The sequence below is a fragment of the Stegostoma tigrinum genome, chromosome 30 (assembly GCF_030684315.1).
Source record: "Stegostoma tigrinum isolate sSteTig4 chromosome 30, sSteTig4.hap1, whole genome shotgun sequence".
Lineage (NCBI taxonomy): Eukaryota > Metazoa > Chordata > Chondrichthyes > Orectolobiformes > Stegostomatidae > Stegostoma > Stegostoma tigrinum.
Genome location: NC_081383.1, coordinates 29,272,361 through 29,297,570, shown reverse-complemented (window position 1 = coordinate 29,297,570; position 25,210 = coordinate 29,272,361). Strand labels below are relative to the sequence as shown.

The 25,210-nt window shown below is 40.2% G+C and overlaps 1 protein-coding gene across 5 annotated transcripts in view; it reads right to left on the bottom strand.

The window, feature by feature from the left end:
* Positions 1 to 25,210, bottom strand: part of LOC125465785 (phosphatidylinositol 4-phosphate 5-kinase type-1 gamma-like) — a 91,338-nt gene that overhangs the window by 46,908 nt on the left and 19,220 nt on the right. The window lies entirely within an intron of this gene.

The following is a 25,210-nucleotide window of genomic DNA, read 5'->3' as shown; positions in this document are numbered from 1 at the left end:
TGAACATAAATTAAGATCATACTTAAGAACACAGGAACAAAAGTAGACCAGTCATCCTTATAAATCTGTTGTGCATCAAGTTACACCATGATTGGTGAGTATCATCATGCCACGTACCCAGTTTGTTTGACAGTAAGTTTCATCGGCACTGACAACTCTCTTTTGCTTCACCAAGAAGTTACCTTTCATATGCAAAAAGGTACTTAGAACAAGAGACCATCACAATTCAGCCTAATAAAAACTGAAAGAACTACAGATGCTGTAAATCACAGACAAAAGAGAAATTGCTGGAAAAGCTCAGTAGGTCTGGCAGCATCTGTGGAGAGAAATCAGAGTTAACGTTTTGGGTTGAATGACCCTTCCTCAGAACACCCAGTTCTAAGGATCACTCAACCCAAAACGTTAACTCTGATTTCTCTCCACAGATGCTGCCAGACCTCCTGAGCTTTTCCAGCAATCTCTTTTTTTGGTCTACAATTAAGTTTAACCCTGTCCTCACCACTTGTGCAAATACAATTGGAACGCAATTAGAAGGAGGAATCCTGGAAGATTATTCACCTTACTAATCCAAGGACCCAGAGCAAATATATGTCCCTGAACTTTTACGTTGTTGCATGCAATCGCTTCAGCCGTTTAACAAGTTCAATATCAACATCGAGAACTTTAGAAGTATTGTGGGTAAAATTCAAAAAGGTAAATAGTGCATTTAACTTTTGTTTTGACTTCTTGACCAGGAAACCTGGAAGCAAAACAATTCCATTATCTTGCTGCATTTGGGACAGTGTGACATGAAACTTAAGAATTTTTAAATTCGCTCATGGGATGTGGATTCTGTTAGCTAGACCAGCAGTTACATCGATTTGCCTTGAACAATGTAAGGTTGCTTTCTTGAACTGCTGCAATCCTTGGGGTGTAGAGCCACCAACATTTGTTGTTAGTAAGGGAATTACACAATTTTGACTTGGTGGCAGGGAAGGAACAATGACATAGTTCCAAGTCAGGATGGTAAGTAGACTGGAGAAGAGCTTGCAGGTGATATTCCCGTGCAACTGCCGTCATTGTTCTACCATGTGGTCCAAATTGCATATTTTTAAGATGGTATCAAAGGAGACTCATTCAGTGCATCTTATAGATAGTACATATTGTGCACCAGTGATGAAAGGAGTAAACGTCGCAAGTTGTGGATAGGGTGCCAACTAAATGGCCCACTTTATCGTGGATGGTTTCATGCTGCTTGAATGTTGTTGGAACTGGCCTCATCCAAGCAAGTGGAGAGTATTCCATCATTCTCCTTCCTGACTTATACCTCATACACAGTAGAGAGGTATTAAAGAAACAGGAGGCAAGTAGTTCAGTGCAGAATTCTTAGCCTTGAGCGTGTTCTTGTAGCTACAGTATTTATTTGGACGGTTCATTTCAGCAAATGATCAATGGTAACTAAGATGCTGATAATAGGGAGGAATTCAGCAATGGGAGTGCAATTGAGAGGCAATGGCTAGATTCGCTCTTGTTGGAGGCGATCATTGCCTTGCACTTTGTAGCGCAAGTGTTATTAGCCACTTATTAAACCAAGCCTGAATGTTGTCCAGAGAAATTCAATAGGTCTAGCAGCATGTGATGAGAGAAATAAATTTAACATTTTGAGTCCGATATGATTCTTCAGAGCTAAGAACTTTGATTCTCTCCACAGAATCTGTCAGACCTGAGTTACTCTAGAATTTTGTTTTAGTTTAGATTTCCAACATCTGCAATATTTTGCTCTTATCTGGTTGTTGTCCAACTCCTTCCACATACGGCCACGGAAAGGTTCAGGAACCCGAGGAGTCGTGAATGTTGCTAAAAATTGTGTAGTTGTCAGCAAATATTCCCACTTCTGACCTTAAGGTGAAGAGAATGCCAATCAAGCAGCGGAAAATGGTCAGACAGAGGGCACTATATTCAGGAACTCCTGCAGTGCTATCGTGGGGTTGAAATGACTCATCTCTAAACACCTCAACCATTTTCCTTTGTGTTAGGTAGGACTCCAACCACCAGAGAGTTTCCTGTTGATTTTCACCAGGTCCAACTTTCTCGGTAACCTTGATGTCAAGGGAGTCATTTTCAGCTTCCCACTGGAGTTCAGCTCTAGCTTTTTTGTCCATGTTTTGACCTGACAGGCCCAACCTGAGCACCAGTGAGCAGATTATTTCATTACAAGTGTTACTTGATATAACACTGTTGATGATTCGCTCCGGGTCACTTCCCTCGTGACCCAAAGCAGACTGATAGGGCAGTAATTGGCTGAGGTGAATTCAAGTGGAAAGCAATGTTGCAGTTGCACTGGAACAATTTGTCCAGTGGTATATCAAGTTCCAGAGCACAAGTCTTCAGTACTATTGCCGAAATGTGATGTTGCAGACCTCGGGAGGAGGCAGGGTTACCTGAAGATGGATGCAAAGCCTCAGCCTTGTTTAATGTGCTGGGCTTACCTAGATTCTTAGGCTATTTAAGGAGCCTCATCCTTTAGTAAAATGTTTAATATACAACATCATTCTCAACTGGATGCAACAGGACTGCAGAGATAAGATCTGATCCATTTGTTATGGATCATTTAGCTCAGTCTACTGCATGCAGTTTCTGCTACTTGGCTGTTCTATAGCCTCACCAGCTGGAAATCTCATTTTCTGATTTGCCTGATGTTCCTTCTGACAAGCCATCTAGCCACTCTTCATTGAATCGGGTTAATCTGCTGGTTTGGTGATATTAACAGAATGGGGGCACATGCCAGATCATAAGGTTGAAGGCAATTCTGTTGCTTCTGAAGTTCAGACTCCTGCTCATTGACTGCAGCTAAACCTTCAACACCATTGTCCCCTCCAGATTGATCTCAAAACTCCGTTACCTTGGTCACCTAATTAAGATAGGTGCAATTACCCATCTTAATTACCTTAAGATAGATAATTGCACCTCCTCCACAATACCAGTCAACATTGGAGACGTGCTTCCCACCCCCCCCCCACCCCCACCAAGGGTGCATCCTTGCCCCATACTGTACTTCTTGAACACCCACGACTAAATTCCAAACAAATGCCATCTACAAGTTCACTGACAACACCATCATAGTAGGATGGATATCTAACAACAACAAACAACATTCAGAAGGGAGATAGAGGGCTTGGTGATATGGTGAATTGCAAACAACCACTCTCTCAATTTCAGCAAAACTAAAGAATTGATCATTTACTTCAGAAAGAAAGGAGGAGAACACGCCTCCATCTACATCAATGGAACTGAGGTTGAATCTAGTTCCTTGGAATGTTGATAACTGAACCTGTCCTTGACTTCCCACATAGATGTGACGGTCAAGGCGGCACAACAACGCCTCTTCTTCCTCAGGTGGCTCAGGAAATTTGGCACATCCATAAGGACCCTCACCAATGTCTGCAGATGCACCATTGAAAGCATACTGTCCAGATGTTTCACAGCTTGGTATGGCAACTGATCTGTCCAGGACCATAAAAAACTACAGGAGGTGGTATGCACAGCCCAGACCATCACAGAAGCCAACCTTCCATCCGTGGGCTCAACTTACATGGCTCACTGCCATGGAAGAGCTGCCAACATCAAAGACATGTCGCAGCCCAGTAATAACCTCCTCCAACTTCTTCCATCAAGCAGAAAATACAGAAGCCTGAACACACAAATGAACAGGCTCAGGAACAGTTTCTTCCCAGCCATTACTAGACTAAACAGACTCTCTAGCCTCAATAGTGCTGATCTTGCTAATGTTGATCTCACCTAGTGCATACCATGCACAACAAAACCTGTATGTCTCTGTTCAAGTCTCTCTATTCTGTACATCCTTGCTTGCTTATCTGTTGGTACTGTTCGTAAACACAGCTTTTCACTGAACTTCGGTATAGATGACAATAAATCAATCAATAGGCCCTAACAGATACCCAGCTTGAGTTGCTCAACCTGTCCGAAATCTATCCCATTTAGTACAATAATACAGCTACACAACATGATGGAAGGTATCATCATTGTGAAGACAGGATTTGGTTCTCACAATGCAGTGATTACTCTTAAAAGATACTTTTATAGACAAACATATTTTCAACAAATAGATTGGTGGGAATGAGATCAAGCAGATTTTAGCCTTTTGCTGGTTCCTTTCCCACTTGCCTCCGATCCAGTCGAGCAGTTATGTACTTTAGGATTTGGCCAGACACGGTATCAAACACAGTGACAGTGATTCACTCCAGGCGATGGGTAGTGAAGCTAACAGCCCATTTCTGTGCTGCTGCCACTTTCTCCAAGTGGCATGCACCATGGAGGAGTACTGATTCATCACTTAAGGGGAGGGTGATAGTAATCAGCAGGTTTATTTGTCCATGTTTCACATGATGCCATGACACTTCATAGGGCCCAGAATCAATGTTGAGGGCTCTCAGGGTGATTCCTCCCTGATTGCATAACATTATTCCATCGTCTCTGTTCAATCTATCCAGCCAACAGAGTGGGGCATACCCAGGAATAGTAATGGTGTTGGCTCTGACAGTGTATAAGGTATGATTCCACGTGTATGACTATGTCAGGCTGTTGCTCTGATTAGTCTGTGGAATAGCTCTTCCAATTTTACCACAAGCTCCCAGATGTTAGTAAGGAGGACTATGCAGGGTCAACCAGCTGTGTTTGCTGGTTTTTCCAGTGCCTAGGTTGACACTGGATAGTCTGTCTGGTTTCTTTCCTTTGCTTAGACTCTCAGCAGTATGACACAACTTGGTGCCTGCTAAGCTATTTCAGAGAGCAGTTGAGAGTAAATCACTTTGCTGTGGGTCTGGAGTTACATATAAGATACAGCCAGGTAAGAATGGAAGATTTCTTTCCCTAAAAGATATTAGTGAATCAGATGGGTTTTTACTTGGGCCAGATTTTAAGTGAAGGTTGTACTGAATTCAAATTATACTATCTGCTCTTGTAGGACACAAACCCACACCGCAACATCATTAATCCAGGGTTCTAGTTCAGTGATGTTACCACTATGACACTGCCACCTGCAGCGCCTCTCGCCCCATGCATTTAGATAAAAACTGGCATCTAATATATCAAAGATGATGAGGTTGGTTGGCTCACCAAGCTGGTTTGTTGTTCCGCAGACATTTCGTTACCGTGCTTGGTAACATTCTCAGTGCAGCCTCTTATGTGAAATTCACCAGACGGGATGAGAAGAACAAACAACTCCCATTCCTGGACATCATGGTAGAGCACTAGACAAATAGGGAATTGCAAACAAAAGTACACCGAAAAGTTACCTTACATCAGCACTACCCTACATCAGGAACGTCAGAACTCACGACAAGATTTCTATGACCACTGGGCATCAGAGTGGCACACAAGTCCACATCAACCCTACGACAAGTGCTCACCCGAACTAAAGACCCACTCCCCGCCATGGACAGGACCAGTGTCATCTACAAGATCCCCTGCAGAGACTGCAAGAACCACTACATCAGACAAACAGGAAGGAAACTAACAACAAGAGTACATGAACATCAACTGGCTACAAAAAGACATGACCAATACTCATTCATCCCGATCCACATGGGCAAGGAACACAAGATCCTGGGGCAGGCTAGGCAGAGACAAGCACGAGAATTCCTGGAAGCGTGGCACTCCATGAAGTATGCTATTAATAAACACATTGAACTCGACCCCACTACATACCACTACGGAGGAAACCCAGAAGTGAGGCAATCCATCGCAACTGACCCCTGAGATAAAAAACCAGGTGGGAAAATACACTGATGCTTCATCGGAGGCTGCACTGAGAATGTTACCAAGCACGGTAATGAAACGTCAGCGGAACAACAAAACAGCTCGGCGAACCAACCAATCTCAACACCCATAACCTGAGCTACAGATCTACTCCAAAACCTTCGATATCAAAGATAAGCTTTGTTGAATTAGCGAGGCAAATGACTTTGTTAATGAATGAGTGCTATCTTTGCAAATTTTCTCTCTTTACTAAAGGCAATTGTTGACATTTGTTGAAAGACAAATCACAGTGTCTTACCAATATAACATTATATTTAAATGTATTTGATTCATGCCCACAATTCAAACTCAAAGTGAGGATTGGCAGGATAATCAAAATTGACTATGGAATGGGTGGATTTGGAACAAGTGAGATAAGTAAGAATCAAACTTTTGATCCTTTCTTCTCCTGAGGTGTTGTAGCTGTCCTCCACATAGGTCATTAGACACACACCAGATGCAGCCAAATCAGCTCCGGCTGACACTGATTGATGCAAAGTAGATTCTGGGAGCACACTAATAGGTTACCTTTGTGACTTCATTCCAGATATTGTCTGCATATGGTCATGCAAAATTTCCATTTAATTTCCATGTGTTAATTTTAAAAATTACAGGAGACACAAGACCCGAAACCCTGAAGACAGCAAGAAAGGCAACAAAACTGACTGCCGGTGCTGGAAGAACAATAGGGAGAAGCAGGCATTGTGGGACCCAAATTGCGTGCGTGTATGTGTAGAGAAAAATTAAACAATTTGAAATCTTTAAAGAAAAAAAGCCACACAATAGAACAAATTTAATATTAAAGCTTACATATACTCACTGTTTTCTTACTAAGCATAAACACAGTGTATGAATTACATTTCTATGCTTGGTATCGTAATCCCAGGCTTACTTAAATAATCTAACCTACTTTTCACAGAGTTGCACAGTCAAATGTAAATTTCCAGATCATATGGTTTGCTACAGTAATGTGACCACTGAAGGAATTTTAATGCATGCTGACCCCAGTTGTAGAGGCCTTGCACATCATGACGCACTTCTAACTACATCAGAATTTTTTGGGTAAGTTCTGGCAACTCCTAGAGTAAGCCAGTCCAATTTTATTCCATAGAGTTTAAGGACATAGTGGTAATCCATGTCCAAAGTATCATTATATTAAAAGCTTGAAAAGCTTCTGCTTATTGATTATGCTTCCTTATTCCAGTGGGTTCTTTTACATTGGGAGATATTTGAGAATACTATTAATTTAAACTGTCACTTTGCCAACTTCTTTATTTTGATTAACTAGATAGTTATAAATATTCATCTTTATTGATTATGAATTAAATAATCCAAAGTTCATTCTTCAAATAATGCTGTAGTCCAATTTACAACCCACACTTGCATTCAAGTTCTCCTTATTTAGGTGAAAAATAATGTACTGCAAAGTAAAATGGTTCCATAGATTTGGAATATGAAAATGTCATATTCAGTCTCTGGTCTATCGACACACAAGCTTAATTAATATTCCACACACACACACACACACACACACACACACACACACACACACACACACACACACACACACAGCGAGAGAGCGCGAGCGAGAGCCCTACCGTGCAGCTAAGAGGCCCTGGTTCAGGTCCCATCTGCTCCAAAAGGTATAAAATAACATCTCTGAACAGGATTATTAGAAAATATTGAGTCCTGTGCAGAGTAAACACATATGAACATCTTATGACGACCCAGACGAATGAAGCAGCCTGCCAAAGCTCAACGTCAAAGTTCATATGAATAATGATCATATTGGCAAATTAAGCTTCAGCAACTCATTTTTATGAAGATGCATCATAACGAATCAACAATTCAAGCAAAGAAAGCCTGCAGAGGAAATAGTGAGCATGAAACATAAATTAGTTGGGAGGAATAATGAAGCCCTTTTGCATCAATCTGAAGAATATAATCTAACAGATCTTGTTTCCTGAATTTACGCTAACCTAATTCTATCAAGCCTAAAATCTAAGATTTCTTTAATGTTAAGAAGGACAAGGGTAAGGCAGTGATAATGGGAACTGCAGATGCTGGAGAATTCCAAGATAATAAAATGTGAGGCTGGATGAACACAGCAGGCCAAGCAGCATCTCGAGCACAAAAGCTGACGTTTCGGGCCTAGACCCTTCATCAGAGAGGGGGATGGGGAGAGGGAACTGGAATAAATAGGGAGAGAGGGGGAGGCGGACCGAAGATGGAGAGTAAAGAAGATAGGTGGAGAGAGTATAGGTGGGGAGGTAGGGAGGGGATAGGACAGTCCAGGGAAGACGGACAGGTCAAGGAGGTGGGATGAGAACACCTCCGCTCAGTTCGCAACAAACAACTGCACCTCCCAGTCGCAAACCATTTCCACTCCCCCTCCCATTCTCTAGATGACATGTCCATCATGGGCCTCCTGCACTGCCACAATGATGCCACCCGAAGGTTGCAGGAACAGCAACTCATCTTCCGCCTGGGAACCCTGCAGCCTAATGGTATCAATGTGGACTTCACCAGTTTCAAAATCTCCCCTTCCCCTACTGCATCCCTAAACCAGCCCAGTTCGTCCCCTCCCCCCACTGCACCACACAACCAGCTCAGCTCTTCCCCCCCCCCCCCCCCCCCCCCCACCCACTGCATCCCAAAACCAGTCCAACCTGTCTCTGCCTCCCTAACCGGTTCTTCCTCTCACCCATCCCTTCCTCCCACCCCAAGCCGCACCCCCATCTACCTACTTACCTCATCCCACCTCCTTGACCTGTCCGTCTTCCCCGGACTGACCTATCCCCTCCCTACCTCCCCACCTATACTCTCTCCACCTATCTTCTTTACTCTCCATCTTCGGTCCGCCTCCCCCTCTCTCCCTATTTATTCCAGTTCCCTCTCCGATGAAGGGTCTAGGCCCAAAAACGTCAGCTTTTGTGCTCCTGAGATGCTGTTTGGCCTGCTGTGTTCATCCAGCCTCACATTTTATTATCAAGGGTAAGGCAGTTGCAGCTTTGACGTCAACTGATTGAAGCTCCAAAATTTAATTAGTATCAACAATGATAGTAAGACAAATAATCACAACTTAAACTTGCTACATTTGTAATTTTCTGAAAGCTACACCCAGCGCTGACTGTTAAATACAGCCCATCATTTTCATTAGCACAAAAAGATTTGTTCTTCCTTTCGCTATGAAATGTGAGCAGATTGCATAGCACATTTGCTATGAATTGACCTGTATAGAACATCACAGCCTCATTTCCAAGCAGCTCTTAGATATAATAACCCTCTTCCTTATATCACATAAAACCAGCTTATCTGTCACGAGGCAAGACACAAACAACAGTGTTATGACTGCGAGTACCTAAGTACATAGCAGCACAACAAAGAACTGCAAAGAAATCCAGATTTTCACTGGAAGGAGTTATCTAAAGTATTTTTGTTCTGCATGTTTTGCCAAAAAGTACTGAAAGTTTAATAACCCACAAATCTCAAATTAAATGACTAAGATCACAGCTCAATTGTTGAGAATATTTGGTAAATTTCAATACTCCTCATGTAATAGGAAAGTTTGCTGAAAACATTATTTTATTACCCCTATTATATACTAAACCGCTTTTAGTGGGATAGCACATTCCATTTTGTATTCATCAGTATCTCCCACATTACCCTCCATCTGTGGAAAATAACATTTAAAGCAGCATCAACTGTCAAATGCCATACAGGCAAGGAGCAATGTAATAGAATAAGCATTTCTATTACAAAATGATAGCTGGTAAAGTAAACTGTTAAGTTGTACCATGAAAATTAGTATTCTAATTATTAAAGTATTACTCTGCGTGCACTTGGAGGTCAGGCAACAATTGAACAACCTTTGGTTTTGCATTCTCCTTAATTCTACATAACGTAAATTATTAAGGCTTCATTGTCATAGTCAGCAGCTGTGCTTGATATTAATAAATTAAGTAAGGTAAGCTAATCCATTTGAAAACAGTAAAAAAAAATGCCCATTCCAGTCCTGAGTTCAATCCAGCAGAGTGAGCATTACCCTCAACTTACTTTCAGTGCATAAGTACATCATAATAAACTATCTTAGCCACAAAATCCTCAGTCCTCCAAATTCTCTCACCTATCCTCTGCAGCCATGCACCTTGTTGCCCCATAGCGTGCCTCCAAAATGAGACTGCTTCTCACCAGCGCCAGCATCAACTGCATGACTGCCATTCAGTGGCTACTCAACTTCTCCACTTGTCCATGTCTTAAGTACAGTCCTTTCCACAGACTTGATTCGTGCAATGCCTTTGCATCGTACAACCTTTTTATTCAAAAAGACCATCCGAAGAAATATTTTGGCCTTGCACTAAACTCATGCTCCAACTCCCAAATCACCACTGTTATGGCCTGCTTCCTGCCATTCCTCACTAACCACTCCCACTACTACTGAACTATTAAAAACATATTAACATGGGAAGTAGGGGCAAGAACATACCATATGGCACCCTCAAACATGCTTCACCATTCATTACTGTGGTTAATCAATCATCGGACTTGGCTCTACTTTCTGTCCATTCCCATATTCTTTGATTACACGTGTGGATTCTCCTTCAGACTTTAATGGATTTTTTTTGGAAGAAACTGAAAATTTAGAAGCGTTTATAAAATGTTTTCTTTCGTCTCAATTTTTTCTTTCAGCTGATCTTTCTTTTCCATTTTTCATCTACCTTTCTCTCTGTGCTGTTCACTTCACAATCTTCACAATCCTTTACTGACTGGTTGAGAAGATGCAAAGTTGCCTGCCTGTACAATCAAATGTGATATGCCCAATTTCTGTCATTACAAAGCATTACATAATTGAGATTAGATAGGCAAATTCAACATACAATCATTGCCTACCTAGAGCAAAGAATGGGGTATGTTTGATTTAATTTTCTGACCAAATCCACACCTAAAATATTAACGGTACTGTTCTCTTCATGGATGCTGCTGGGCCTGCCCAGTGCTTCCATTATTTTCTTCCGTTTCAAGTTTTCAACACATGTAATCATTTCACTTTAATTTTAAGTAATGATTCTTTTGGTTGTTATATAATAAAAACTGATAATTGAATACTTCTAATGGAAAGCAAAAGTGCGCCATTATCAAAATACATCACCCATTCTTCATTAATGGACCTCAGTTTACTTTCTGTTCCAGGCATTTAAGGGTACAACCATGGCTGATCCAATATTGGGACTTCAGATAGCTGTGCTGCAGTGCAGTCCAGCGAAAAAGTTATAAATGATCACTATTTGAACAGACCTTTGGGGCAGTGAAAAAGTTTTACTACAACAAGAGACTGCATATTCACCATATTCACAGTGCTCACAGATTGCAAGAAGTGAAAGTGCAAAGGGAACAGTTGTAGAGCATAGAACATTACAGCACAGTACAGGTCCTTCAGCCCTCGATGTTGTGCCGACCTGTCATACCGATCTCAAGCCCATCTAACCTACACTATTCTATGCACGTTCATATGCTTGTCCAATGATGACTTAAATGTACTTAAAGTGGGCGAATCTACTACCGTTGCAGGCAGAGCGTTCCATACCCTTACTACTCCGAGTAAAGAAACCACCTCTGACATCTGTCCTATATCTTTCACCCCTCAATTTAAAGCTATGTCCCATCATGCTCGCCGTCATCATCCTAGGAAAAAGGCTCTCTCTATCCACCCTATCTAACCCTCTGATTATTTTATATGCCTCAATTAAGTCACCTCTCAACCTTAGTCTCTCTAATGAAAACAGCCTCAAGTCCCTCAGCCTTTCCTCATAAGACCTTCCCTCCATACCAGGCAACATCATAGTAAATCTCCTCTGCACCCTTTCCAAAACTTCCACATCTTTCTTATAATGCGGTGACCAGAACTGTACGCAATACTCCAAGTGCGGCCGCACCAGAGTTTTGTACAGCTGCAGCATAACCTCTTGGCTCCGGAACTCGATCTCTCTATTAATAAAAGCTAAAACACTGTATGCCTTCTTAACAGCACTGTCAACCTGGGTGGCAACTTTCAAGGATCTGTGTACACGGACACCGAGATCTCTCTGCTCACTTACACTACCAAGAATCTTACCATTAGCCCTGTACTTTGCATTCCGGTTACTCCTACCAAAGTGCATCACCTCACACTTGTCCGCATTAAACTCCATTTGCCACGTCTCAGCCCAGCTCTGCAGCTTATCTATGTCTCTCTGTAACCTACAACATCCTTTGTCACTATCCACAACTCCACCAACCTTAGTGTTGTCTGCAAATTTACTAACCCATCCTTCTACGCCCTCATACAGGTCATTTATAAAAATGACAAACAGCAGTAGACCCAACACCGACCCTTGTGGTACACCACTAGTAACTGGTCTCCAGGATAAACATTTCCCACCAACCACCACCCTCTGTCTTCTTTCAGCAAGTCAATTTCTGATCCAAACTGCTATATCTCCCACAATCCCATTCCTCCGCATTTTGTACAATAGCCTACTATGGGGAACCTTATCGAACACCTTGCTGAAATCCATATACACCACATCAGCTGGTTTACTCTCATCTACCTGTTTGAGTTCTTCGAGAAGGTGACCAATAAGGTTTGTGAGGCATGACCTACACTTCACAAAACCGTGCTGACTATCCCTAATCAAATTATTCTTTTCTAGGTAATTATAAATCCTATCCCTTATAACCTTTTCCAACACTTTACCAACAACTGAAGTAAGGCTCACTGGTCTATAATTACCAGTGTTGTCTCTATTCCCCTTCTTGAACAGGGGAACCACATTTGCTATCCTCCAGTTATCTGGCATTATTCCTGTAGACAATGACGAGTTAAAGATCAATGCCAAAGGCTCGGCAATCTCCTCCCTGGCTTCCCAGAGGATCCTAGGATAAATCCCATCCGGCCCAGGGGACTTATCTATCTTCACCCTCTGTAGGATTTCTAAGACCTCTTCCGTGTGAACCTCAATCCCACCTAGTCTAGTAGTCTGTATCTCAGTATTCTCCTCGACAACATTGTCGTTTTCTAGAGTGAATACTGTCGAAAAATATTCATTTAGTGCTTCCCCTATCTCCTCTGACTCCACACACAACTTCCCACTACTATCCTTGATTGGCCCTAATCTTACTCTCATCGTTCTTTTATTCCTTAAATATGTATAGAAAGCCTTAGGGTTTACCCTGATCCTATCCGCCAACAACTTCTCATGTCTCCTCCTGGCTCTGCTGAGCTCTCTCTTTAGGTCTTTCCTGGCTACCTTGTAACCCTCAAGTGCCCTAACTGAGCCTTCACATCTCATCCTAACATAAGCCTTCTTCTTCCTCTTGACCAGAGATTCCACTTCCTTCGTAAACCACAGCTCCAGGGCTCTACAGATTCCTCTCTGCCTGACAGGTACATACTTATCTAGGACACACAGGAGCTTTTCCTTGAATAAGCTCCATATTTCTAATGTGCCCATCCCCTGCAGTTTCCTTCCCCATCCTATGCTCCCTAAATCTTGCCTAATCTCATCGTAATTGCCTTTCCCCCAGCTATAACTCTTGCCCAGTGCTGTACACCTATCCCTTTCCATCACTAAAGTAAACATAACAGAATTGTGATCGCTATCACCAAAGTGCTCACCTACTTCCAAATCTAACACCTGGCTGGGCTCATTACCCAGTACCAAATCTAAAGTGGCTTCGCCCCTTATTGGCCTGTCTACATACTGTGCCAGTCCTGGGTCCTCTTTTGTCTGTCATTTATATTAATGAATTGGGTGAGATTATAGAAGGCATGGTTAGTAAGTTTGCAGATGACAGCAAAATTGGTGGCATAATAGACGGTGTAGGAGGTTTTGGAAGAATACGAAGGGATCTTGACCAAATGGGTGAATGGGCTGAAAAACGGCAGACGGCATTCAATCTGGATAAATGCGAGGTATTGCATTTTGGTACAACAAATAAGGGTTGGGCTTATACAATTAAAGGAAGGGCCTTGTGTGTTGTAGAACAGAGGGATCTCAGGGTTTGGGTACATAATTCTTTTAAGTTTGGGTCACATATGGAGAGGGTGATGAAAAAGGCATTTGGCATGCTTGCCTTCACTATTCAGTCCTTTGATTATGGGAGTTGGGAAGTCACATTGAGGTTGTATAGAACAATGGTGAAGCCTCTTGTAGAGTACTATGCTCAGTTCTGGTTGTCTAGTTATAAGAAGAAGGATAATATTAAAGTTGGAGAAGGTTCAGAAGAGATTTACCAAGATATTGCTGGGTTTGGAAGGCTTAAGGTCACAAAGAGAGGCTAGACAGGCTGGATAGGCTGGGACTTATTTCACTGGAGCATAGGAGGTTGAGATGCAACTTTAAAGAAGTTCATAAAATAATCAGAGGTACAGATAGGGTTAACAGTAGCTGTCTTTTCCCCAAGATGGGGATTTCAAGTCAAGGGAGCACATTTTTAAGGCGAGAGGAGAGACATTTAAAAAAAAAGAGATGAGGGGCAAACTTTTTTACATGAGGGTGGTTCGTGTGCAGAATGAACTGCCAAAGGAAGTGATGGATGCAGGTACAATTACAACGTTTAAAAGACATTTGGATAAGTACATGAATAGGAAAGATCTGGAGGGATATGGGCCAGCAGCAGGCAGGTCAGACTAGCTTAGTTTGAGATTGGACCAAAGGGTCTGTTTCTGTGCTGTATGACTCTATAAAGGGCACTGAGCACAACAGCATCAACACTGCACTTGCAAAGAGCAGGAGAGCTCAGGTGGAGTTGTGCAGTCTAGGGAACTTTCGAAAAAAAAGTCTGGTCATTTTGGCTCAGTTTGAGAGTGGGTTTTTCTTTTTTTCTTTTATCTAACCTACTTTTTATAAATCAACCTGTTCAGAAGTGTTATTACACTCCTCTGGAGCAGATGGAATTTGCATGCAAGCCTCCAGTTGCCACAAGAGGGCTCCCCAAATGAAACAGGCAACCCCATTATAGATAACAGTGTGGAGCTGGAGGAGCACAGCAAGCCAGGCAGCATGAGGAGCAGGAAAGTTGACGTTTCAGATCCCGACCTGGCCTGCTGTGCTCCTCCAGCTCCACACTCCTTTATCTCTGACTCCAGCATCAACAGTTCTTACTAACCCCATTATAGAGATGTTAATGTACTCATCTGGACCAGGTGAGATTTGAACCTCAGTCTCCTGGTTTAAGAAGCAGGAACACCACTAGTATGTAATAAACGCAGAGAATTTTACTTGTCTGAAGAGCAGCATACCATTCTTTACATCCACTGCATCTTCTGTCAGCAAAGTGACAAGCTGCAAGTGCCCCAAAAGTTATCTTTACCACCCATGAGGGGTTCCTCGAGGTGATTTGTCACAATCTAACTCATGGTCTACAACAGGGAATTCAGCACACTAGAATAGGTTTGCAAAGACACCCAAGCGTCAGCAGCAGCAGCATGCCAAATAACTCTGGAATCGAAACATCATTTCAAACAGTTAGTGACAGCTCACTTTTTACTTAGTCGAAGTACTTTAAACATAATTCCTCACAATTTTTTAAGTGCACCTTGAAATGTGCGCTAGCTTTGTTTGATAAGGATCAGTAAATATATATTTGAATAATCCAAACATTTTGACTCAATTTGACCTGAGTAATAAACCAGTTATTTGTTGATGACTAAAGAAACCTGGCTGATTTGTTCTTAAAACTGTAGCCTGAAACCTGTGTGATGACCATACCATCAACCTGGCTAATTTTAACATTTGTTGTGACCAGTGGAGGAGCAATGGTAACAACGTACTCCTCCAACATTTCATATAATACAAGGCCTTTGTCTCATTGCTTTTCATGAGTGTGTTGCTGTTTTAAGGAACGAATAAAACAATATTTCAGATGGCCAATCCTCTCACAGTAAAGCCGACCTATAGCAATAATAGTGTTGCATTTTCAGACAAATTAAATTGATGGCACATCTGCTTGTCTTGGCAGGTGTTTAAAAATTCCACTGTACTATGTAAGGAAAGAACTTACATTTCCATATCACATTAGAGCCTCCCAAAGGGTTTCACAGCTACTTAGATAAAATAAGAATCCAATCATTTTTGCACTGTAGTTGAGCACAGGAGCCTTTTTTTAATATGTGAGGTTTAACAAACAGTAAATAAAACTCATGATCAACAAATTGGATTTTAAGCATTGGCCAGAAAACTGGGAAGCCTACGCAGATCTTCAAGGGGTGCCACAAGACCTGTTAGATCAGAGATCAGAAATTTACTTGACTCTCCATATCACATTGCCTGTAACCTCTCAGTGTAGGCTAACTGGAATGTTCCAGCATTTTCTGTCTTGGTTGAAATTTGCCTTATTTCCCCACACTTTACTCCAAAGAAAAGTTCAGCTTGATATCTTGTTCCTGTTAACAGCCAAGTCGACAAAGTACACATTTTCGTTCCAAGAATCAGGAACAGGGTCACTGGTGTTTCCTTTCTATCCAAGGACACAATAGTCAGTTGAAACCACAAAGCAAAACTTGAAATCGGAGCATCCTACACTGTGTAACCAAACACTTTGCCTACTAAATTATCCTGGAAGGGAAACTAGAATTATGTTTTAAGTCCATTCAGCAAATTATCAGTATTTCTCAAAGCCAGAACAACTGGTAGCATCAATATTCAATACTTCTGACTAATTCATTTCACAAATCATTTCAAACTTGTGCTCTTAAAGTACACTTAGGTTTAAATACTTTTGAATCTACTGCTGCATAAAAAATAGAACTGGAAAAGTCAAACTTCCCAAATGGATTTAAATTAATCGATTGACTTTGTCAGCAATTATTTACAAAATAAATAATTCTAAAACGATTGCATAAACTGTATTTCCTAAATTAAATAAAGATAATAGTAGACAAGTGTATCCTTATCATTCTAAACTGCCACTAAGTAAACTACTGTGTTTGATCAATAAAGAAAATGACATTTAATAATGCAATATTTATCTATGAAAACATACTCTCAAACTACAATGTACAGTGAGACAGTAGACATCAGTCACTATTACAACAACTCCTCGTTATATAGCACCCGAACCTTCAACGTAGAAAAATATCCCAAGGCAATTCAGATATTTCACCAATATAGACGGCTGAGACAAAGGAAGGAACTGACAAGTGGATTCACGGAGGAAGTACCACAGACAGTAGTCCCAATATTGAGCAAAAAAGGTAAGCAGAACACATTCAACACAGAAGAGAATCAGCCCTGGAAAGGTTCAAGAAAGACAGAACCATCATAACCTCACCCGCAGACAAACGATGCATGGGACAGAACACCAATGCTTCACTAGAGGCGCAATTACGATGTTACCTAGCAGGTTAACAAAATGTCTGCAATCAAACTACCAGCTCGGCGAGCAAGTCTATAATCTCAAGGGAATTGACAAATGTTTAACAAAACAGATCATAGAGTTATAAAGGTTTACAGCATGAAAGTAGGCCATTCAGCCCAATTTGTCTATGCTGCCCAGTTTTCACATTTAATCTAGTCCCATTTGCCTACATTTAGTCCATATCCCTCCATACCTATCCCATCCATGCACCTGTCCAAATGTTTCTTAAATTACAAAATTGTACTTGCCTTCACCACTACCTCTAGCAGCCCAATCCATATATGCACTACTGTGCGTGAAAAATTGCCCCTCTGGAGTCCTCTATCTCTCCCAGTCACCTTAAACCTCTGCCTTCTAATTTTAGACTATTCCACTCTGGGGAAAAGGTATTGGCTATCTACTTAATCCTCTCATGATTTTGTAGATCTCTATAAGGTCACCCTACAGTCTCTACATGCCAGGGTAAAAAGTCCCAGCCTATCAAGCCTCTCATTAAAACTCAAACTTTCCAGTCCAGGTAGCATCCAAGTAAATCTTTTCTGCACTCGTTCTAGTTTAATAGTCACTTTTCTGTAGTGGGGCAACTAGAACTGTGTGGCCTTACTAACGTCTTGTGCAAACTGCAACAAGTCATTCCAACTCCTATGTTCAATTCTCTGACCGACAAGAACAAGCATGCCAAACCCCTTCTTCACCACCCTGTCTACTTGTGACTCCATTTTCAAGGAATTATGAACCTGTAGCCCTAGGTCTCTTTTTTTCTATAATACTCCCCTAGGCCCTATCATTGACTGTCTAAATCCTGCCCTGGTTTGACCCATGAGAATGCAACACTTTGCACTTATTTAAATTAAACTCGATCTGCCATTCCACAATGCACTGGCCCAATTGATCAAGATCTTGCTGTGTTCCCAGATAATATTCTTCACTGTCCACTATGCCACCAAAAACTTGGTGCCATCTGCAAACTTACTAACCATACCGCCTAAATTCTCATCCAAATCATTGATATAAATGACAAGTAACAGTGGACCCAGCACCCATCCCTGTGGCACACTGCTGGTCTCCAGTTTGATAAACAACCCTCTACCTCCACCCTGTCTTTTACATTCAAATTTTGTATTTAGTTGGCTGGCTTTTCCTGGATCCCGTGAGATTTAACCTTACTCAACAACCCACAATGTGGTATGTCAAAGGTCTTGTGCAATATAGACACATAGACAACGTCTACCACACTGCTCTCATCTACTTTCTTGGTCACCTCTTCAAAAAGAAAACATTCAAATTCAGGAGACACAATTTCCCACATACAAAGCCATGCTGACTGAACCAAATGTGTCCTTGCCTCTCTAGTTTTCCCATGATTCAAATGAATGCCAGGTCAGAAAATATCACAAAAATAGCTTGAAAGACATTAGAAAGATGAGCTTGCCTGCAGAAGTTGACCCTATGACTAAAGATGGTGTCAGCAGAGGATAACATAAATGAGAAAAAGGTAAGCGTCAAGATCTATGGGGTGTGTTAAAATGGGAATACTCTTTTAATAGGCAAAGTAGAACCAGGCAAGGAGGTTTCCAATCACCCAATCAACGGGATAGAGATATTCAAGAGTGCTAAGGGACCAATTGTTAAAAGTCACATTAAGATGGATGATGGCTAATGCACCAAGGTCACAATAGCAGGGGTTATCATTTGAAACTTTGTTTATACCAGTTTGAATATTGTGGCAAAGCTAAAATTCTGATTTGGAGAGGTTCAAGCAGGGACCTGCAAGAGATCTGGGCACAGCTCTGGAAATTAAAATGTCAAATTGGAAAATAACAAGTTGAAAATGTTTGGAGATAAAAACATTTTTTGGATTTGGAGAGCAGTTTTCAAGAACAGAGTGTGGGGTTGCATTGGAGGGAGGTGAATGACAAGAGCATTGAAAAGGGAGGTATACGGTAATCCAGGTAAAATAACTAGTTATCACATCAACTGGCAGGATTTCCAGGAAGGATAGTGGATGTTTAACAGGTTAGCACAAAGGTGCTCAAAAAAGTAGGAAGTGGGTCTCATAGATAAGACAAGCACACTGAGGGCATTAGGGGAAATAGGGCAGAAAATGAAAGAGAGACTAAGGGCTAGGGGTAAGGAAAGAGGTTGGGAGAAAAACAGCTCGGGTGGACGGTCTCAAGTATGAAAAGTCAATCAGCTTCTTGCATTTGTTGGAGGAGAGAGTGGAGGTGGCAGAGAAACAAAGTTTAGGAGGAAATTGGGTGGGAAGTGAGATCACACATTTTTATATGATTTAATCTGTTCTTCTGCAATACCTATTGATGCAATAAGACCCTTTGGATAAGTTTACGACTCAAAACAAAAAATATACAAATGCCCCAATACATTGAAATCAGAAGTAAATTGGTAAAACGTACAAATAAAAATGAATAGTTACGGCCTTTTGATTTTTCAGAGTGATTTTTCAGTAACTACCTTAGCTATTACTTTTCTCTCATCTCAAATACAATTATCAGTTTACCACTGACAATGAAGTAATTGACTAAACTAATGCTCACAACAGGGATGGCAGACAAATTCATCCTCAAACCATTTCAAAGAATTTACTGACATGAGTGATCAGAGTCACTCCAAGCAACGGTGGCAACCTGTTTCTCCAATCAGACTGCTTCTTCCAATACTTGCTAGTAATGGGCTGTCAGTCCACAATGGAGGAGGGGTTTCTGCCAACATGGACAGGTGTACAAAGCAGAAAAGAAAAAGTGTGTATACGAAGAGGAGGAAACAATTTAAATCCTTTCAGCAAAGGAATATTCAACTTACTGGGTGTAAGAAAACTGAAGTAATTAATTCCTTGCAAATTAATTTGTAATCTCTAAATTGGAACTGCAGGGGTTCAGGAGCTACAACGATGGGAAAAAATGTACATGGATGCTATTGTTTGAATGATGTCAATTGTATCATTTAATATTGGACAGTTTTACTTCAAAAAAATTGAACTAATGTATGTATTATCAGATCTCTCAGTGTCTTACATGTATTAATTGCTTCAAGTGCAGCGACTGCATTCAAGACAAACTAAATTGCTCAGATGTGACCTCACCAATTTGTCGAAGGCATGTTTAGGGTGATGGTTTTTGTGCATGAAAGTCCGCATTATGTTTAATATAAAAAGTATTTGCTACTAAATTAAGTCTTATTCCTTGGTACATGACAATTACATGATTTCCTGTGTGGTGATGATTATTAGGGACAATATTGAATTCTTCTCATTCTGCTTCTGTGAGACCAAACCCCATAACATACATCAACACAAATGCAGAAAATATTGTTACTCAGTGAATGCATCACCTAATGAAGGAGCAAATGAGACTGCAAAATAAAATCTCTGAAACCAAAAGACAGCCCTCAGGAAATCCCAACACCAGCCCGTAAAAATTATTCTGAGCCCAGGAAAAATTATAATAGATTTTATCACTGGTTCAATAGTTGATACATCTCTTCTTTGTTTGACCTTTGAGAACAACCTATGCAACAATCACACAAGCTAGCAAACACAGATCATTAAACCTGCTAATAGGCACTCCAGAGAAATATATAGGAAGCACTAACATTGCTTTCCAGTCAACTGAAATAGGGCCCAGCTTCTTTTCAGTCTAATTCCAAATAAAAGTTAAATTACACTGTGATATTTAACTCCTATTTCATCAATGAATCACAAGGAATCAAGATTTGGTTTTTAAAGCTGGCCAACAGAATTGTTCCACAAAAAAAGTTAATCACATTGTAAACAGGGAGAATAACATTGGGCATTGCTGATGGTCAATATTGTATTTTATGCCATTAATAGAAGATTTTAAAAAATTACAATTGATAACTACACAACAAAAATATCAATTGCTTCTGAAGGCTTGGGCAATTAATGCTCGCCTTATCACTGATGCTCACATCTCATGGAAGAATATTCTAGAATTTGTGTTGGAATCAAATTTTGCTTGCTGGGCAAATTTTGCCTTTCCAGCAGGTAAACAGTCAGCTACCCTACTGTGTGGTTTCAACCTACAATGTGCATGTAACTTTCACAGAAGGATGCAAAAAGAGCTCAACACAATCATTTTTCCAAAACCTCTGCTCTTATACCATTAACACTAATTGGATCCAAACTATAACAACAAATACTAAACTATTAGACTTGTACTATAAAGGTTTAAAGGTTTAAAAGATGCATTTTGGAAGTGCTTGTAGATCAGTTTTTTTGTTTGCTTGCAAACACGCAACTGAGATGTTATTATCTCAATATAACCTATTGAATATCTGCATCACGTAGATGAGTTGTAGAAGGGAAGGTTCTTCCTTTTAAGACAACCACTGAGACTTTAAAGTCAGTGAGTTTTCAAAATTGGTTAATAGCTTTCAGGATCCCCCAACAGAGATCAGTGAACACTGGCTGGCAAGAATATTTGAAGACAAAAAATACATACGTAAAGCTCTGTTCATCTTCAAATTGACATAAAATTGAAAGTTAATATTAACTCAAAACACACAAACATGCCAGTGCAAAAGTAAGATAGACTTTACAATGGTGCCAGCAATTGAATTTAAATACACTCCTCTCAATAGTTCAGTTAGGTTATCCAATCAGAATAATTCAGAAGATGAAAGTAAAGAAGTTAAATGTTCTATGCTAAATCAGCAGATCTCCACTGCAGCAGTATTAGGACTGCGACAAGAAATCGCAATGTTAGAGGGCTAAGGAGATAATAGAAGTGCCAAACTTGTCAGGGTCCCAGCAATGTATGCTTTAGATATACAAGCATTAACAGAAAATAAAACATATTTCCACTGAGCTGTATCAGCATCAGAGACTTATATCCATATTTCACTAACATTTAATATATAGTGTTGGAGAAACTGGGTATAACCTGGTGAGATGATAGTTGTGAAACCACAAAATTTCTAAATGGAGATGAAACACAAATGAGGGGTGAAGACTTCAGACAATGGGAATTGTGACTATTTCTTTTGTCAACTTATTCCATTGTGTAGTTGTACTTGTGAAGAAATGGTTTGTATAGATTGTATTGATGGCTACCTTGTATTTTGCCACTGCTGGAGGGTCTTAGGTATTTGTTTCTGCTAGTTTCCCTTTGCTTACTCCATATTTTACAAAAAAATAGATTATCTAGTTTATCTCCCTCCTTTACTGTAGTAATTAGAGTCAGAGCTTTTACAACATGGAAAGAACCCCTTCAGGCTACTGTATCCATGCCAGTCATCAAGTATCAATCTATTCTAATCTCATTTTCCAAAACTTGGCCATAGCCTCGTATGCTATAATGACCACTCCAAACTTCTGATCAAGAATATGTCACTGATGCATATGCTATACTGATTGCCTCAGCACATCCTTGGATTGCTTCAATCTTGGTTTTAATGGTCCCAAGAATCAATCAACTTGTCAATATTCATCAACAACAGTTAACTTAAGTAACTGCTGCCTGAGTGAAAAACCAGACAGTTAAAAAAGGCAAACAGAAGTTGGCAAGTTTTAATTAAACTGAATTATTGCTTCCTGTTTTAAGTATCTTCTTGTTTTGCATTCCGGTGCATAATCCAAGCCCAAGCGCTTAAATCTTAAGAGTAAAATAAGTACCCTGTATCTGTTTCAAAGAATTCAAGCCATGCTGACCTGTATTTTATAGAAATGACTGCAAATCAAAGATTAGCAGAGCAAAAACAACAGCAATTTTTACACAAATTTTCATTTCTTTATTATTCTGTTTTTTTCCCTCCACCTGAAGGAACCTCCATCCAAAGCATTTTTTATATTAGCATTGAGATGAAATATATGAGCTGAAGTGTTTTGTTTATCCAAGTCTGTCATGATCTTCACTGTGGTGTGTCTGTAATTTCTGTAACTCCTCACCCAAGTTATTATTCATGTGTTATCCTGACATTACTTGCAGGGAGATTCGTGGCAAGAGGTTAAATAGTTATAGTGAAAATAGATTGTGTATGAAATGGCATTAGCTAGGAAAGATTGTTGAAGGATCTTAGAAGGAATGGAAGTTGATGTTGAAACACTAGAACATGCAAGTTCTAAAGACACAGAGAAAATGAGTAATTTTTGATTCAAGACTTCTACTTTGACACTGATTGTTCAATGTGAAATGTGCAATGCTGTAACAATAACTACAATGTAATGAGGATAATACACATGATCAAACTACACTTACAACAGCAATTTTCAAATCAATTCAGATCATGCCATATGCAACAGATAAATATTAAAAAGTTATCATAAAACAAAGAACTGTGGGGATGCCGGAGATCTGAACCGAAATAAAATCAGATTTCAGGAGAAACTCAGCAGGGTCTGGCAGCATCTGTGGAGAGAAAAGAGTTAAGGTTTCAAGCCCGGTGGCCTGTAAAGTTATTACTTCTATTCCAAATCTTCGATATTATTTCAATAAATCTATAGTACTTCTATAAATTTGTATCTTAAATAGCAAAATGCCAACTGCTAGAAAGAAAAGGAAAAAGAGAAAAAGAAATAACCTACAAAGGCAGCATCATGGAGAAACAAGCAGAAGGCAACTGGTCAACATTTTAGGTCTCGGGTCATTTCTTAAAAACAGAAGATGCTCTGACGTTTCCATTGCTCCTTGAAGAGCATTTCTAAATACTAGTAACTGTAACTGAAGAGAGACTTGGCTTGGCACAAATGGTAAGTCTGTTATTTTTAGTATTGTTTTACAAGAGTTTGCATTTTATGTAAATAGTGATCACTGCAAAAGCCACTGAATGTTTGTAAAATCTCAGTGATATTCTTCACGGAAGTTAGTCTGCCTAATCAGGCCAACATACAAAATGACTCCAGTCAGACAATATATTCCTAATTCCGAAATCAATGCTGCTCAGTTGAACAATTACGATGAAGCATAAAATTCACCAACATAGCCAGAGAAAATCTTCCACTGAGGTGAAGTACAGCAGATTATATAGCAAAGAAAAGTTTTAAATTAGTTACTGCGATCTGTGAAGCAGCAAATCAAGATTAAATAACTGGACGATGATTTTCCCCACTATCTGTTGCTTCTACCTATATAAATAGTGTAACAGTGTTGCTTTTCTTCATTTTGCTATCTTTACTAACATTCAAAGGAAACATCACATTGATCAGCCACAGATTGTGCAAAATTTCTCAATTGTTTATAAGAAAATGTTAGAGGTAAGGTTTGATGCAACAACCTAGTCAGGTTGTTCAATCTGGCAGTCAGTTACAAAATATAGAATTAGCAGATAGCATTAGCATAATTAGTCATCCCAGATGCTTCACAGAGGCAGGATTTTACACAGAAAAAAAATCAGCTCCAACTCACCTGAAGAGATATTTGGACTGAAGACCAAGTGTTTAGTTCAACTCTTAGTTTTAAATAGCAAGTAAAGAAACAAACAAAAACAGACACTCAGGAAGGGAATTTTCTTTCATTTTCTTAGAGAACTGTTACAGAAATTTTGAATTATTGTTGACAGGCAATTTTGTAATTTAGATGAATTACAGTGATTCATCCATCTTACCACAGAGTGTCAGTGCTGGAGGAAGAGCAGTTTAAAGTTGTCAGTCAAAAGGGGTTTTGTTTAAATGTTCAAGGGATATGGCCTTCACTGGCAGTCCATGAGTATAGGCACTCTTAATGCTGTCAAGTTGCAGGATTTTGACCCAGCAACACTGAAGCGACATTGATATATTTCCAAGTTAGATGGTGAGTGACTTAGAGACGAACTTGCAGGCCGTGCCATTATCCTTCTAGATGTTGGTAGTAATGGCCTTGGAAAGAGCTATCTAAGGACCACTGGTTAAATGCTCGCAGTGCACCTTCTAGATGCTACACACTGTTACTACTGCGCATCAGTGATGGAGGAAGTGAACTGATGTGAATGTGGCACAAATCAAATGTGCTGCTTTGTCCTGAATTATGTACACCTTCTTGGAAGCATTTTTCCAAGCAAGTGGGGA